Source organism: Pan paniscus, chromosome 1, assembly GCF_029289425.2.
Source record: "Pan paniscus chromosome 1, NHGRI_mPanPan1-v2.0_pri, whole genome shotgun sequence".
NCBI classification, from domain to species: Eukaryota; Metazoa; Chordata; class Mammalia; order Primates; family Hominidae; genus Pan; species Pan paniscus.
This window is the reverse complement of record NC_073249.2, coordinates 101,570,070-101,589,021: the sequence shown is the minus strand read 5'-3', so window position 1 is coordinate 101,589,021 and position 18,952 is coordinate 101,570,070. Positions and strand designations below refer to the sequence as shown.

The window sequence follows — 18,952 nt, the reverse complement described above, 5'->3', positions numbered from 1 at the left end:
CACAGAGTTTCAAGGACTTTTAGTCCAGGGAGTCAGGGAATAAACCCCACTCAGGAAAGAGAGCCAGGAAGAAGACCTTCAAGCCCAGGAGGTACCTTTCAAAAGAAGTCTGGCCTCTAGCCCAACTCCAGAGAATATATTCACAATCTTGAGAATCGAAATCTTTCCTTACCAGCTTCAACAGATGTTTGTCCGGAGCAATGGTTCGTTAGTCTGACTCACCATTGGATCCCCGATCTATCAGTCAGGAGTGAAGACAATGGCTTCAAAGGTGCACACTTGGGGTCCTGGGTGAGAGGTCTGGGGGTCCAATGATGAATCTGATCCTATCGGAGTCACAGCACCGTAACTGTTAAATAAAAAATTACTCAGTGATACTTGTTAAAGCATGGTAAGGTAGATGTTATTCAGGATCATCTCAATAGATATAGGGACCACGGCAATGTGATGTTGCAGCTGGGGAGAGAGACTGGGTTCGACTCAGTGAGGGAGAGACAGTAGGGAAACAGCAAGGGCAAGTATAGCCAAGGAGCAAGGTGGGTTTGCTTTCATCCCACTCAGTGGATGTGAAATTACTAAAAAATAACATCCAGAGTAAGGAAGACTCTGGCTAAACCCTAACAGGATTCTTGCTGAAGACAGGCCAGGGTGATCAGACATCACCTGGGAATGGTCTACAATGAGGAAGAGTTCTTGCTAAACTGGTTTTACAGGGTTTGTGCTAAAATTGGATTTTACACAGCTAGGCCTAGGAGAAGGTTTAAGGGCTTGCCTACGGGTTGGTTAAGCAAAGAATCTTTGTGACAACTCTCAAATTACTAAATGACTCTCTGAAGATTGAGACTGCAATATTTGCTTTGACCTACTGTTTAAATTTTATGTTAAACTGAGTTCTTGTAACAGTTAAAACTTTCTTGCCAGCTCTCAGGTTATCACTGGCAAAAAAAAAAAAGGATGGGGGCGGAGTATACTAATTTGTAGTAAGTCACAACTTATAATTAAACTAAGCCTATGAGAAATAACTCAAAATATCTCAACAGATCAAAATATCTACTTTAAAAATCTGGCAGAAAATAACTAATGATGATTTTCATAACATTTTAATTTTAGTTTTTATTGTTAACATTACTCAGCTTCTACTCTGTGCCAAGCTCTGTGCTGAGCATTTTCTCAAAACCCTCCAGTTTCCTAATGCACACAAGAAAGCAAAAATCCTAATTCCTCGTGGTCTATTATGATCTGCCTCCTAACTCTCTCTTTAAAAAGAAAAATATGAACATAATTTTATTGTTGGACCTATTAAAACTGTAAATTCGATATGCTTTTCAAGAACAACAAAAAAGGTAGGTTAGAACAAAGCAGTTTGGGGTAAAAAAAAAAATATATCTTGACAGGCCAGGCGCGGTGGCTCATGCCTGTAATCCCAGCACTTTGGGAGGCCGAGGCGGGTGGCGCGGTCAGGAGATTGAGACCATCCTGGCTAACACAGTGAAACCTCATCTCTACTGAAAATACAAAAAAATTAACTGGGCGTGGTGGGGGGCGCCTGTAGTCCCAGCTACTCAGGGGGCTGAGGCAGGAGAATCACTTGAACCCGGGAGGCAGAGGTTGCAGTGAGCTGAGATGGCACCACTGGACTCCTGCCTGGGCAAGAGCGAGATTGCATCTCAAAAAAAAAATTAAATTAAAAAAAAAATACTGGAACAAATGAAGAGAACGACTAATGAGAAATAAGATGATTAATATCAAAAAAATTGTAGATATTTAATTATTCTACTCTGCTTAACTCTCTAAACTCATTTTACTTCCTACTCCTTGTGCCTGGAAAGCCATTCACCCAGTGTTCACATGGTTTGCCGTTTCATTAAGGTCCTGGTTCAAATGCTGTATCTTCAAAAGAGTTTCCCCTCACTGCTTTATCTAAAATAGCAATCCCCACCACTCTTCATACCTTTGACTTAGTTTTTTTTTTCTTCAGTTGTTACCTGATGAGATATTATATATCTACTGGTCTATTATTTATCTTCCTCACTAGGATTTACTGTAATATGCTATGAGTACAGAGACTCTGTCTTGTGCACTAATGTTTTCATCATCCAGAACAGTATCCTACATAGCAGATTATGAATAAATATTTGAGTAAACAAGTTATCTCACTTTATCTTCACATAACCCTGAGGGAGGTGCTATTCCCATTCTGGGAACAGAAACTGAGTCGTAGGCTAACAGTTTGCCCATTATCACACAGTTGTAAGGAATGGAGTAAGGATTTGAACCTAGGCAGTTTGAAAACTCACACATTTCCAGTGCATCTCAAATTATCCATGGTAAGGACCAGTCTTTTAAATTTCCAATCCACAGCAGACTAATACTTTTATAAACTACAACAAAAGTGTCACAGTAATGTCAAATTGTTCTAAAAGTTTCTAAAGGCTTATTCTGCATTTCTATCCTTATCTTCTCATCAACCAGTTCTGCTCCACAGAGTATCCTTTGAGTAGCTTCCCAGGCAAGGCAAAATAATTTCTATAATCTAGTGGTTCTTACCCCTGACTGCATATTTGAATCAATAGAGTTTAAAAATAATACCAGGTGGGACCGGTGGCTCACGCCTGTAATCCCAACACTTTGGGAGGCTGAAGCAGACAGATCACCTGAGGTCAGGAGTTCGAGACCAGCTGGCCAACATGGCGAAACCCTGTCTCTACTAAAAATACAAACATTAGCCGGGTGTGGTGGCAGGCGCCTGTAATCCCAGCTACTCAGGAGGCTGAGGTGAGAACCGCTTGAACCCAGGAGGCAGAGGTTGCAGTGGGCCGAGATCGCACCACTGCACTCCAGCCTAGGGGATAGAGTAAGACTGTCTCCAAAAAAGTATAAAAATATATAAATATAAATAATACCAATGCCCAACTAACCTCCAATCCCCTAGGGAAATCTCGAAACCAGTAAGAACAATTTTTAAAACTCATCAATGAAAAAGGGTATAAAATGATACATACACACACTTGTCTATTTTGACATTTTAGTAGTTTGAACAGGTTAGAGAACCGTCTCTGACAATTATACTAACTGTTAAATCACCTCGGAAACTAAAACAAAATCACATAATACCTTTATTGTAACCCACACAAGGTGTTAAGAACTGGTAACACATGTTTCTGATAATCCAAAAAGGAACAGTAGGGTATACATAAAGCATAAGGAGCAGTGCTGAGGTCTCCTAATTATAAGCATTGGTAGAACAGGCAAAACAGAAGGTCTTGGTGCCACACACTCTGGGCTTTTCAATGTTGGCTATTTTAAAATTACCTCCAGCCGCTTAAATAACTGAGTATTAATACTTTCTTTTTTCCTGCCTGAACTGTGTGCTTTTGGAAATAACTTGGGTCACTCCCATCACACTTTAAGCACAACAAGCAGGAACAATGATCCAACTGGTGATTTTAAAAAGACAAGTTACTTACAGTTCTTTTAAATGAGTCTGAGAAAAAGCATTTTCTTGGATAGATATTATAGCATTATTGTTCAAATCTCTGAAATAAAGAGAAATGAAACATTATCAGTCACCATTTCTATATCAAGTTACATAAACACTTTACATGGTCATGAAAACCTCTGCTAATAGCAAAGATTATTTATAGAGTAAGCAAAATGTATGCAAAATACTTACAGATGCTCAAGGGATTCAAGACCAATGAATGCTTTCTTTGTAATTGACTTAATCTGGTTTCCTTGTAAGATTCTGAAATATAAACAGATCTTTCTAAGAAAGCTCTCCACTAAACAAAATTAAATTCATTAAACATTTACCTATAAAAAGTGAAAATAAGCCTAGCGTACTTTTTTATATACTTCACAGCTTTACTGAGGTACAATTGATATACTAAAAACTACACATATTTAATGTGTACAATTTGATGAGAACGTGCATTTTTAAGAAAGTTATGAAATTTAATTATTAATCAATGCAAAACATAGCATAAAAGTGTCTATCAAGATGTTAAAGCTCAATGAGGTGAACAACCATCTTGACCACTGATAAACTGGTAATTTTCAGATGTTAAATTCATTATATTCCTCATGTCTCCATTCAGAGCAAAAGATTGTCAGATGAAAGAAATTCAGACAAGTGTGAACCTTTGGAGAAATTCTTCTCACGGGAAAAGATCTAAAATCTTATGTGAGAGAATGCTCTACTTCTGCTAGATAAATTACTCATAAATCTCCTACAATTAAACAAACTACAAATTAAACAGATTACCAACACATTACTCTACTTTCTCAATGCATTCCTTTTACTTGAATAGAAATTCTACTTCCATAAATAACTTCTCTTTAAGTGTCCACAGGAATGCTTTTTCAATAAAAAGTGCCCCGACAACAACAAAAAAAAAACACAAAAACAAAAAAACTAGCTGGGCATGGGGGCTCATGCCTATAATCCCAGCACTTTGGGAGGCCAAGGTGGGAGGATCACTCGAGCCCAGGAGTTCACCACCAGCCTGGGCAATATAGTGAGACTCTGTCTCTACAAAAAAAAAATTTTAATTAGCTAGGCATGGTGATACACACCTTTAGTCCTAGCTCCTTAGGAGGCCAAGGTGGGAGATCACTTGAGCCTAGGAGGTTGAAGCTGCTGTGAGCTGTGATTGCACCACAGCACTCCAGCCTGGGTGACAGAGCAAGACCCTGTCTCAAAAAAAAAAAAAAGAAAAAGAAAAAAACCAGCCAAGTTCAGTGGCTCATACCTATAATCTGGGCACTTTGGGAGGCTGAAGCAGGCAGATCACGAGGTCAGGAGTTCAAGACCAGCCTGGCCAAGATGGTGAAACCCTGTCTCTACTAAAAATACAAAAATTAGCTGGGCGTGGTGGCATGCGCTTGTAATCCAAGCTACTCAGGAGGCTGAGGCAGGAGAATTGCTTGAACCAGGACCTAGGAGGCAGAGGTTGTAGTGAGCCGAGATCGCGCCACTGCATCCCAGCCTGGGATACAGAGTGAGACTCAGTCTCAAAAAAACGAACAAACAAACAAACAAAGAAACCCCACAGAGCTCCCAGAGTGTCAGAAAGCTCAGACTTTGTAGCCATATGAAATAAACATAATTCAATCATATTTACAGCCAGTTCTTGAAAACATGCCTATGTAGACATACATAAATATTATAATACATACAGTTTAGTGAGACTTGTGAGTCCAGCAAAGGCTTCACTAGCATCTTCTATGGCCCATGAAATTTCATTGTTTCTTAAGTCTCTACAAAAATGTCAGAGAAAGACAGGTTCTATTAGTCAATACAACCATCACAACATTGAGCAGTATCCTGGTATGGTGATGTCAAGGTGCACATGCTAATTCTGACCCTTACTTTAACAGTTATTTATGATGAAGGCTCAACTCTGCTTCTTAAGAAATATCTGTAATAAACACGTAAGAACTGATTCTTATAAGCTAAGAATTAAGCTGGCCTTGGTAAATAAAGCAACCTGCTAAAAGTATTACTCTTCCAAGCAAAGAGCCCTTCATTATGTTAGCATATTAAAAATTATAAACAGGGTCCTGAAAAGAGCAGGAGGGTTTCAAGATGCAGGGTATATGGCTTATAAATCTGATTTCAGATTAACGGGATTTCTGGGTGACCCAAGCCTTCCTCTGGGACCTTGAACTTACAATGGCTGACAGAGAGTAATATCAATACAGTTTCATTGCTCAAGAGCAATTAAAGATGCCCCATGGGAAGCAAAAATGATAAACCCATGTGTTAGCGTGTCATCAGATTTTCTTTCAAAGGGAAAGTATGGATCTCCTAAAATTCACTGTTCCATTCTCAGAGGAAATGCAATTGTACCACATCATGTTATGATAAAAGAATTATTTCCATATAATTAAAAATATTTAATCGCTTTTGCTTCCTTAAGTCATCTCATAATAAAGCACAAAGCTTTCTACTTTATAAGGGATATGTAGAGTTGTGTGATTAGCAGTAAAGAGGAGATCCCTGTTTTCACTTAGCTTTCTTTAAGTGAAAAGCTAATAAAGCTCATTTTATTTTACTAAGGAATAAATAATGAAAGAACCAATGGCTCAACTCTTCAGGATTTTCCCCCTCCTCCACAGCACAGCATAAATAGAAACCATTCAACAAATTAAGAACTGTATCTACCCTGGCAAGAGCATGAGGCTAAAGCCAGAATTCCCCAGATTTGATCCTAACTCTGTCTTAACTATCTCTGTGGCACTACACAACCATTTACTTCTGCTATTACTTCCCTAAACTTTAATTCTAAAAGTAATAATCAGTGGTATACTAAAATAACCTATTTGCCATCCCTTCGACTGCCAAAAGGCTGCAGCTACATCTAAGTTTCTGAGATTGCATTGATCCAGTTTCACTTCTGATAATATAGGAAAAGGAAAAATACAATCACTTTTAATTTTTCAAGGCCAAATCTAAAGGAATTTTTTAAAAAATCAAATACACACCTGTGCATGTATATACCCTTCACAAAATTATCTTGTTTTCCCTCTCATTGATGGTTAGGTCTCCAAGTTGGGAACCTGCCTCTTCTCTGAACCATTTCAACTCGAAACCTAATGACCACAAAGTCCTCTATTCAGGAAGCTTAAGAATCTACAAATTCTACTAATTACTCTTTGTTTTCTTTTATTCTGCTCTGTGTTTGAGATTACTATAGTTCATTAAAATACCTCTTCATTTAATAAAATTATATTCTAAAATTAGATATATTTATATATAAATATATAAAGTTCATAAAAACACATTCTTATATTCTGTAAATTGAATAACTTAGAGAACCACAGAATTTTAGCGTGGAAACTGCCTTTAGCAACCATCTAATCCTATATCCTTCCTTCGCCGTATAAAGGAGAAAAAAAAATGATGGCCAGGAAAAGCTAAGTGATTTTGTTCTTCTGTTAGTATGATAAAATGGACATGAGCTTTAGCATCAAACAGACCTGGGATCTGATTCTGGCCCAACATTTACAAGCTATGTGACTTAGAGAAAATTATTTAAATTTCTCTGAACCTCAGCCTCCTAATATGGAAAACAGCAGTATCATCCTAGTATTTGAAAGTACCTGGCACATATCAGATAATAAGTATTAGTTTCTTCTGTCCAAAGTCATGTAGCAAACCAGTAACAGTGAACTGGTCTCCTACCACGGCAGTTCCCGCTACACATCCTGCATCCTTTCGAATGAGAACTAGTAGCTCTGGTGTATTGTCAAAGTCAAAGGAACAAGAAAATGACTGCTCTCCTGACACTAGCAACTGTGTTTTATTCCACAGCAACTAACACAATAAGACATGCTTTGATGCTTATGGGATTAACTCAGAATTAAACTACAAACTGAATTGCCTATGACAGGCTTGGGATTTTTATGGGGATGGAGACAAATAAGACTGTCTTGCTCTGAGGCATAGGACAGAAGAACCACAAAATGTTAGCATACAGAATTTGCAGACTGATTAGTTGTTTTAATTAATTTGCTTTATTGTACTAAAAAAATCAGTAACAACAACCAAAAAGGAGAATGGATATACTTACAATGTCTGAAGATTGGAAAGAAATCTAAATACACCATCAGCAATATGAGTGACTCTGTTGTCTCCTAAATTCAATCTCTCCAATAAGCTCAGACCCACAAAGGCAGATTCATCCAGGCGGGTCAGCTGGTTATAGGACAAATCACTGAAAACAAGAAATGTGGAAGGTAAGGAATTCATTGTATTTGGTTCAACTTACAATTCTTATTATATCTACATGGTAAATTTAGAGCTTTCTACAAATTTCTAGTAAAGAGGGATGTTACATCTCATTACTGCCCATGGGAATGATTTATGCCAATCTGCTCTAGTCTTAACTGCCTCCAGTGAAATGCTATCCAACACTTACAGTTCGGATAGTCTTTGGCAGAACTCCCATGCATCAGGGCTGATTCTTTCAATAGCATTCTGGCTCACATAGAGCTGCTGTAACATTCGCAAGCCATACAACCACCCCTTGTTCACTCGTGTAAGGTTGTTGTGTTCCAGTTCTCTGCAGAATTAGAGAAAGAGAAGAAAATACGTTCCAAAACAAGGCAGTTCAATAACTAGCTTTAAATCTTAAGTTTTTCCCAGAGAAGCATATACCTTTGTTCAACCCAACTGAGCTGACCAATTCTATTCAATAAAAATGAATATCTTATTTAAGATTTAGTGCTTGGCCGGGCACAGTGGCTCACGCCTGTAATCCTAGCACTTTGGGAGGCCGAGGTGGGCGGATCACAAGGTCAAAAGATCAAGACCACCCTGACCAACATGGTAAAACCCCATCTCTACTAAAAATACAAAAATTAACTGGGCACGGTGGTGCGCGCCTGTAGTCCCAGCTACTCGGGAGGCTGAGGCAGGAGAATCGCTTGAACCCATGAGGCAGAGGTTGCAGTGAGCCGAGACTGTGCCACTGCACTCCAGCCTGGCAACAGAGCAAGACTCTATCTCAACAACGACAACAAAAAAAGAGATTTAGTGCTAGAAGGTAGTAAGACTGTCTAAAATAGGAGCTCTACAAAACCAACAGGCCAAGTGGTATAGTATACCTGTTTGGATAAATTCTGATAATTTTCATTAGCCAAAACATTAAGAATATAAACTTTTTGGCCGGGCACGGTGGCTCATGCCTGTAATCACAGCACTTTGGGAGGCCAAGGTGGGTGGATCATGAGGTCAGGAGTTTGAGACCAGCCTGACCAACATGGTGAAACCCCATCTCTACTAAAAATACAAAAATCAGCCAGGCCTGGTGGCACACACCTGTAATCCCAGCTACTCAGGAGGCTGAGACAGGAGAGTCACTTGAACCTGGGAGGCAGAGGTTGCAGGAGCTGAGATCACACCATTGCACTCCAGCCTGGGCAACAGAGTGAGACTCCATCTCAAAAAAAAAAAAAAAAAAATATATATATATATATATATATATATATATATATATATATAAACTTTTTAGATGAGAAGTTTGTAAGAATTATTTCAAAACTGATCAGTTAGCTAACAAAACTTTAAAGGTTTTATGTACACTTACTTCACATCAGTGACCAGGGAATGAATGAATGTATCTCTATAATCAGAACAACTACCCTAGCCATTCGACACTGAAAAGTCCCAAACAGACTACTTTCCTAATAATCACCTCTAGTCCCGAGTACTTACAGTTCTTCCATGTTATTCAAGCCAAAAAATGCTCCATCCTTAAGTTTGCTAATTCCATTCCGCTGCATTTTCAAAGATCTTAAGGAGTCAAGCCCTTGGAATGTAAGACCTTCCACAATTTTAATTCTGTTTCTTTTAAGTTCCCTTTAACAAAAATAGTTTTACAGTCAGGAAATTGGTTTGCTAAAATGTTCTAACAGTAATTAAATTAAAAAGAAAAAGACCCTGTAAGAAAAAACTATCTTCTTATAATCCGTCTATTTTGTTACTCACAAGAATGGGAGGTGAGGCAGCTTGAAGATCTTAGGTGGAATCATGCTAATTCGGTTACGGTTTTACTTTACCACTAATAAGGAACTTGATAAATTATCGAAGCAACCGGCCTCCAAGGTGGTTATTCTGTTATTACTTAAATTCCTAAAATAAACAAGATAATAGCAAAAGAAAAAATTTAGTAAAATAAAAATTCTACCACTAGAAAGCTGCCAAAAATCTATGTCTAAGCCCCCAGGTCTATCACTTAATGCCCATCCACAACTTTATAAATCATTTAACTGCTCTGTTTCTTCATCTACAAAATTAAGAGGCTACCTACTTCATTTAGGTTGTTACAAAACAGCATGTGTGAATATGCTTTGTAAACTGGAAAACATTGGCACACATGCTAATTATCATTATATACAGTAAGCCATTGTTTAACAAATCTCTATTTACCTTTTAGAAAGCTTGGTTCAAAAAAAAACAAACAAAATTGAATCTCAAAATTACCCTTGATATCTACCAATATTTTCTGACAATAGTGCGATCTTTCTTTAGGGGGCTTGTGGGGTGAGTGGCAAAGCCAACCACCCAACACACCAACTCTAGGTTTGTCTCACATATGCATATAAAAAGCACAATAAATAACCAAATATTTTTGGATAGGTACTGATGAATAATAAACATGTGCTTTATTTTATTTTATTTTTATTTATTTATTATTATTATACTTTAAGTTTTAGGGTACATGTGCACAATGTGCAGGTTAGTTACATATGTATACATGTGCCATGCTGGTGCGCTGCACCCACTAACTCGTCATCTAGCATTAGGTATATCTCCCAGTGCTATCCCTGCCCCCTCCCCCCACCCCACAACAGTCCCCATAAACATGTGCTTTAAAGTAAATCTAATTTAATCTGTGTTACTTACAGGTATTTAAGCTGCATGCGAGGAAATGAAGATGTCTTGATTTCTGATATTATATTTGAGCTGAGGTCTAAACTCCCCAGAGCAGGGTAAAACTGGAGCGCCTGTGCATTTATTTCTGGGATTATATTATGGACTCTGTAAAACAAAGATTATAATGAAGCTGCTGCCACTGATCCACCCCAGGCCACAAAAATGTTAATTAGAATCAACAATATATGTGCTTTAAAAAAAAAATGTATACTTTTCATAATTTAAGTAAAAAACCTGAAAACTTACTAACTTACAATGAAAGTAGAGTAATATTAGATGTAGGTTCTCCAAAATACGGGATTTCTGTTAGTTCATTGTAATTCATTTTCCTAGGCAAGAGGAAAAACAGATTTAAATGTTTAGTGAGGGAAATATTACCTCTTGGATTCTACCTTCTGGCTAACACACATTCTTTAGAATAAGTGCCAAATTTGAAAAAGAATATGACTCAGAATGAGTTAGACGAAAATAAAAATGTATTTATTGAGAAATTAGAGGTTTTAATGAGAAATGTATTTTCTTTCTTTTTTTTTTGAGACAGAGTTTCATTCTTTTTGCCCAGGCTGGAATGCAATGGTGCAATCTTGGCTCACTGCAACCTCTGCCTCCTGGGTTCAAGTGATTCTCCTACCTCAGTCTCCTGAGTATCTGGGATTACAGGCATGCACCACCACACCCGGCTAATTTTGTATTTTTAGTAGAGACAGGTTTCACCATGTTGGCCAAGCTGATCTCAAACTCCTGACCTCAGGTGATCTGCCCACCTTGGCCTCCCAAAGTACTGGGATTACCGGCGTGAGCCACCATGCCTGGCCAAGAAATGTATTTTCATAGTGTTGATCTACTGTTGATATTAATATCAGAAAGGTTACAAAGTATTTTGCACATTAAATATTGTTAGTTCAAGCAAAGTTCTTTGAATAAGTTGGGGTTATGGCAGCTAATTTGAGTCCTTAAACAAAGAAGGCATAATCAGTCCATCCAGATCTCTCTTTCTCTAAATATATATAAACACACACACACAAATGTATATATATTTTTTCTAAAGCTATACAAATGTTAGAGAGTGTTACTTGAGACCACAGATGAAATTTATCAGCCCACCCAGAGATGGAACCTATCACTAATTTTACAGATAACATAACATGTTGCATCTGATCCCAGCAGCCCTTTAAACAGTTTGTCTCAAATGTTTTAGTAGCAAATCTAATACAATCACATTTCATTAACCTGGTTTTTAGTCACTGAACAACCTCAACAATCTAGAACACAGAAAAGAAACCAGAAGTAAAGACCTTCAGGAAACCAACCAAAGTTACAAAGTCCATGCAATAAAGCTCATGCACTTCCCACTGAAGCATTTTCAGGCCTTTCCTCAGTGCCTACTCTTTCAGCTAACAAACTTGTCAACTGTGTACTCATCCACAACGTATTAGAAGCAGTGAATCTGGGGCCAGGAGGAGAGAATGCAGAGACAATTAGCATGAAGAAGTTATCCCTGTTAGCAAAGAATTAAAAAGGAAAGTAAATCTCAGGGTTCTGATGGTGTTAATTGTAGAGGCAAATAGGCCTATATACCTTAACGGTTGTGCCTCTAGGAATGTAACAACGCAAAAACTAATATTAATAATATCTTAGAAAACTCCTTCCAAAATTACATAATACATCTCAGTATTAAAGGAAAAACTTTAGTTAAGAGAAAAACTTAATTCTATCAATCATTACATTCTCATACAATATCAAGAATACTCTATTTCATATAAATCTACTTTAGACATGATGCTTCCAATCTTAGATAACATGTCAAGACATTTAAAAAGGTTATACAACAGAGTTTCACTGGCTGAAAACTTGACCAAAATCAAAACACATTTACTCTGAAGAGGCGTAAATCTTACTTTTAGCCCCAGGAAGGTAAAATATTTCCCCCACAGCCTGCAACTTGAAATCACCAACCCAATGCCAAGACAGTCTGATAATAACAAAGCCAAAGAAAACATTTTAGGTTTTCAAATAATTTAACTAATTTTTTCCTTCAATTTTTTTATGGCATCTCTGGATTAAACATCCCACAAATCACAATTTATTAAGTTCCCTCAGGAATTTAACATAACTTTAAATAAATAAAAATAACTTACACTTCCTGTAATGTTTGTGATTCCAAGCTGATGTTCCAGTTAGACAACTGATTATGACTCAAATCCCTGAAAGGGGACAAAATATCATTCTTAGTTTAGTCCTGGAAAGTAGACCTAAAGAAAAAAAAAGAAACTAAATAGAAATACAAAAAGTCCTCTTGGCCAGGTACAGTGGCTCATGCCTGTAATCCTGGCACTTGGGGAGGCTGAGGCAGGCGGATCACCTGAGGTCAGGAGTTCAAGACTCACCTGGCAAACACCATCTCTACTAAAAATACAAATATTTGCCAGGTGTGGCAGATCACCTGCGGTCAGGAGTTCAAGACTCACCTGGTGAAACCCCATCTCTACTAAAAATACAAATATCAGCCAGGTGTGGTGGCACACGCCTGTAATCCCAGCTACTCAGGAGGCTGAGGCAGGAGAATTACTTGAACCCGGGAGGCAGAGGTTGCAGTGAGCCAAGTTCACGTCACTGTACTCCAGCGTAGGTGACAGAGCGAGACTCTGTCTCAAAAAAAAAAAAAAATTTTTTTTTGTTTTCTTTTTGAGACGGAGTCTCGCTCTGTTGCCCAGGCTGGAGTACAGTGGCGCAATCTCGGCTCACTGCAAGCTCCGCCTCCCAGGTTCACGCCATTCTCCTGCCTCAGCCTCCCAAGTAGCTGGGACTACAGGCGCCCGCCACCATGCCCGGCTAATTTTTTTCTGTTTTTAGTAGAGACGGGGTTTCACCGTGTTAGCCAGGATGGTCTCGATCTCCTGACCTCGTGATCTGCCCATCTCAGCCTCTCAAAATGCTGGGTATACAGGCGTGAGACACCACACCCAGCCAAAAAAAATTTTTTAATAAAAAAAAAAAGTCCTCTTAAATGTCAATTTGAGTAGTATAGACAAGAATGTTTATAAAGGATGAATAAAAATGTATCTGAATTTCAAAATAGCTATTTTACTTTACGTGTGTGTATTTATATATGTGTGTGTAGCTTCTGAGTTCGGGAATATATTCACATGGTCCAATAATCAAAAAGTGTAAAAAGTCTCCCACTTTTGTTTCCAGCCACCCAATTCCCCTTCCCAGTAACAACAAATGAAAATATGCCATTTATTGTGCAGACTTCTGGATATTTTATGCATGTACAGCAAATTTTTACAGAAATGACACAACAATTTACACATTTTGCCCCTTGCTTTTTTCACTCAATAATACATCTTAGATCATTCCATTGCAGTATTTAAAGAGTTTCTTTATTCCCTGTAGTGACTATGTATTATGCCTTAACTGTAAATACATCTGAAGATATATTTCACAAGTCAAAATGGTGAGCTTCTAAATTAAAATTGAAGTTGACCACATCCTTGATAGGGATGTGGTCTTCCTTTAAAAAAAAAAAAAGGCCAGGCATGGTGGCTCACGCCTGTAATCCCAGCAATTTGGGAGGCCAAGGCGGGTGGATCACCCGGGGTCAGGAGTTCAAGACCAGCCTGGCCAACATAGTGAAATCCATCTCTACTAAAAATACAAAAAAAATTAGCCAGGCATGGTGGCATGCACCTGTAATCCCAGCTACTCGGGAGGCTGAGGCAGGAGAATCACTTGAACCCTTGAGGCGGAGGTTGTAGTGAGGTTGTAGTGAGCCAAGATTGCACCACTGCACTCCAGCCTCGGTGACAAAGCAAGACTCTGTCTCCAAAAAAAAAAAAAAAAAGCAATCCACCTTCAGGAAGAGGAAATTAATCTCACCCCAAATTATGTTAATAATAATGATGGCATTGGTGGCCAGCATTTATAAAGGCAGGCAGGCATTCTTCTATGCACCTGACACATATTAACTGGCTAAATCCACACAACAATCTTATGAGGCAAATACTTTTAAAATACTTTCCTAATATGGAAACAGGCATAGAAAGATCACTGATTGGCCAATCTAAGGTCACACAACTAATAAAAGTTATAAATTTGAAATTTCATCTCACTTCTAGCAAGTACTTTATTAGATACAGTAGAGATTTCACTGAAATTAGTCAAGTCTAAATAGTTAAATAGGCTTTAAAAATTCACCTTGATGCTTCTGGCATCTTTACAAGGCTGAGGTGGAATGCAGCCCACACAAGCTGTCTGCCTAAAAGATGTGCTGTATGTTACAATATGGCTAGCAACAGGGACACATTACAGAAACATTACAGATCACTTTATCTCACTATGCCACCATAAGCAGTTGACAGATGCATGCAGGTTTGAATAATGTCTCTATCACATTAGAACAATTTGTTCTCAGCTAGATTCATGCCGGCCTATCTGTAAAAGCTAGCCACTTTCATTTAAGAGCTTAATTTACACCATATCATAACTAAAGCTGTGTGTTAAACCATCACTTTTCCACAACAGTTCTAAAATATTCCAAGATGTCTGGCACAAGGTATCAGCTCAAGGACACTCATGAATGGAGGAGGGTGTCAGAAAATATAAAAGATAAAAATATGAATTCACTACACATAAAAATCTCATGTTCAGATACTTCATCCAATTCACTCTTGCTACTAAACAACAAACACATACACTTGTATAAAAATATAAGTGAAAAGATTTTTTTGTTGTTGTTTTGTGGTGTTTTGACTCAAGGAGAAATTCAACTGTTCTAATTTAAGTTAGATATTCTATATTCTACTCCAAGCTGGTTAGTCTGGCAAATGAAGAGCTAATATCATCTGTGTAGCAGGCTAGCATAATATGATCTAATTTTGTATCTGGTGACTACTATAACTTAGCAGTTTTCCCCTTCCAGATTAAGGGCTTTCATTTTAATCCTAACAGTGTTCATAATGCCTTTCCCAACCCTAAATCTTCCTGGCAATGTAACTCTTGACTGTATTCATCCCCTAGAGTTCTCCTATGATTGTCAATAATCATTGACCCACATAATCATTTTTAAAGAAAATAATTATTAAAGAAATCTAAAGCAATAAAATGAAACTCAATTTATACGTTATAAATAACTTAGTATTTGGTATTAGTGAAAACTGTCCAGTGTCCTCTGTTTTGGGAAAGAGTAATTTTCTCCTATCTTTGAAGAACCTATAGGCTTTTCAATGCAACCCAAAGGATACCTGAAATGCTTTGCAGCCTCTGTACCGGATAATGTTGTTGAAAGGATATATGCTTTCAAACAGCCTCATAGGTCAGAGCCCCATATAATGAGGCTCTCTGGACCCTCTAAAACAAACCCACATTTATTAAGATTGAAAAACACTAAAGGTGAACTGAAATATACTCCCAAAGCAGTACTATCATAGAAAGCAACTAATATACATCAGCATCAGTACAACTGTTTTAAGTTATCAAGTGTCTAACTAGAATTACATGGATTGATCTGATCAGTCATGCATACAATAAACACTTATTGGACCATGTGCCAGGCAGTGGACTAAGCGCTAGGGTTGTAAGCACTGTCAACTTTAGTAACGTTTTTCTTTTTCCGAAAGCAACACTTAACAATTCTCAGAGGTGCAGTCACTCCAAAACTGTAAGAAAATTCAACATCAACTCTATTATTCTCCTTTACTGCAAATGGGTAAATTAGCTTTTACGCCTAATTTCACTCTGGAATTTGATCAAATGACACGTGCACACAGGAGTGCACAGGCATACTCGTGTTCCCCGTAAGCATGCCTTCCCTATTTCTTTTTTTAAAAGTACCTCCCAAAAGACAGAAGACTAAAATATGAAGACTTCGGGGCCAGGCGCAGTGGCTCACACCTGTAATCCCAGCACTTTGGGAGGCCGAGGTGGGTGGATCGCCTGAGGTCAGGAGTTCGAGACAAGTCTGGCCAGCATGGTGAAACCCCGTCTCTACTAAAAATACAAAAATTAGCCAGGCATGGTGGCAGGCACCTGTAATCCCAGCTACTCGGGAGGCTGAGGCAGGAGAATCGCTTGAACCCAGGAGGTGGAAGTTGCAGTGAGCTGCGATCGTGCCACTGCACTCCAGCCTGGATGACTGAGCTAGACTCTATCCCCAAAAAAATTAAAAAATTAAAAATAAACAAATAAATGAAGACTTCAAATATCAGATTTAAAGCTCTTGGAATATGGATTTGGATGATTTTAAAAATTGAAGTCTCTCACTGTCCTTCCCAATGTCCATTAATTCCAGGTGGTTTGCATAATTTTTTTTTAAAAAAGCAGGAGTCCTGAAATGGAGAACTCTCTTTCAAATATCCCTAAAATGTACTTAAGAACTTGAAGTAATCTAAAGCTCTGTTGCCTAGGCTGAAATGCAGTGGTGACATCACACCTCACTGCAGCCTTCACCTCCCAGGCTCAAGCAATGCTCCTAGCTCAGTCTCCTTACAGCTGGGACCACAGGCAAATGCCACCAAGCCCAGCTAATTTATTCTGTTTTGTAGAAATGGGGTCTCCCTATGTTGCCCAGGCTGTAAACCTAATGCTTAATAAACTTAACCTAAAGTCTAGCTCTGTAACAGTCCTCCCTTTATTTTCTAACACCACTAATATCTGAATATTTATAGATATGATGACAGAGGAGTAAAGGTCTCTCAGAGGGCCTGATCTCAATGTTGTAAACTCAGTTCCCACTCATGCTAATCTACAAGGATGTAGCTGTAATAAATGATGAATTATTAATGACCTTGATATCATGTGGAGCCAGAGGTGCCATTAATGTAGTCGTTTAGTACCATCAGGGGTAAATTATTTATAGGATGTACAAAGCAATCACAACAGTTCGAAGAGAAAATCAAGTTCAGCAAGCTAATTGCAACAAAGTCCTACAGCAACAGAAATGGAGGGGTTTTCTTCTGCACAGTCACACATACATCTGAATCATCAACAATTTTGTTTTCAAGAATATGCAGCAATAATAGGCTGAACCGGGAACTTCAGCAACTTCTGACAAAGAGGCCCTTTGTAAAAGTTAAAGCATAAGAAAATATTGTATCTAATATTTTGGGTATGACAGTGCTTCATTTAGCCTGCATAATTTACGCTTCCTTTTGTGAATGGAAATCCTTGCCTTGTTAAGAGTGTACCTAGCATAATTTAGTTTTAAAGATAATACTCGGCCGGGCACAGTGTCTCACGCCTGTAATCACAGCACTTTGGGAGACCGAGGCGCGTGGATCACCTGAGGTCAGGAGTTCAAGACCAGCCTGGCCAACATGGTGAAACCCCATTTCTACTAAAAATACAAAAAATTAGCCAGGCGTGGTGGCGTGTGGCTGTAATCCCAGCTACTCAGAGGCTGAGATAGGAGAATCGCTTGAACAGGAGGCGGAAGTTGCCATGAGCCAAGATGGTGCCACTGCACACCAGCCTGAGCAACAAGAGTGAAACTATCTCAAAAAAAAAAAAAAAAAAAAACCTCAGGGTTACCATTATAATCAATTACCATATTGTGATTTAACGTGCTTATGATCTTGAATATTCTTGGAGTAAACTGAACTAAACAGAAGAATTCTAAAACAACTCTGAAAATTGTCTGCTCTTGTAAGTTGGCTTTTCCTCTACAACTAACAGCTTTACACTAAAAGCTCTCACTTCTTGGAACTTTCAGTCTTCCTTTCTGTAACAGGCTACTTAACTTTTTACAAAATTTGTTTCTAATCAATTGCCATAGGCTAGGAGACCCCACCTCCTGTTAGAACTATCTGAATTAGGAGTAAATGAGATCTGAGTCTTTTCCGTGAATAAATGCTTCCTGGAAGCATTTTTGCTTTGTGGTTGAACTAGAAATGGCTAGCTATATTGGATAAACATTAGGTAAAGATCTTCAGGATAGACCGGGCACAGTGGTTCACGCCTGTAATCCCAGCACTTTGGGAAGCCAAGGCGGGCAGATCACCTGAGGTCAGAAGTGCAGTGCGGGACCAGCCTGACCAACATGGGGAAACCCCGTCTCTACTAAAAATACAAAATTAGCCAGGCATGGTGGCGCATGCCTGTTAATCCCAGGTACTTGGGAGGCCGAAGCAGGAGAATCACTTGAACCCGGGAGGCGGAAGTTGCGGTGAGCAGAGATCCCACCATTGCACTCCAGCCTGGGCAACAAGAATGAAACTCTGTCTCAAAAAAACAAACAAAAAAACACGAATTTAGTTACAAGTTGATTTACACCACACTTCACTACTGTTCCTCTGTTAATGGTTTAACTTTAAAACTGCTAATCACCCACTAGTTATTCTGGCAATTATTCTGCCAGTTATTTGTTACAAATAATGTAATTACAGTCTTTTTTGGGAAAGGCTGAGGAAGGCAAAAGGAGAAGAGATAGAGAATACAAATACCTTAAAAAACTGGTTTACAACAAAGTAAAGTTCAATTAACTATTCCATTCTCCAGGTTTTTCTGCCAAACATG

General features: G+C 38.4%; 2 pseudogenes; one reads left to right on the top strand and one right to left on the bottom strand.

Moving 5' to 3' along the window:
- The window catches only part of LOC117978246 (neuroblastoma breakpoint family member 15-like), a 512,107-nt pseudogene that overhangs the window by 81,286 nt on the left and 411,869 nt on the right, over nt 1–18,952 (top strand).
- The window catches only part of LOC117981017 (leucine-rich repeats and immunoglobulin-like domains protein 2), a 33,958-nt pseudogene that overhangs the window by 3,314 nt on the left and 11,692 nt on the right, over nt 1–18,952 (bottom strand).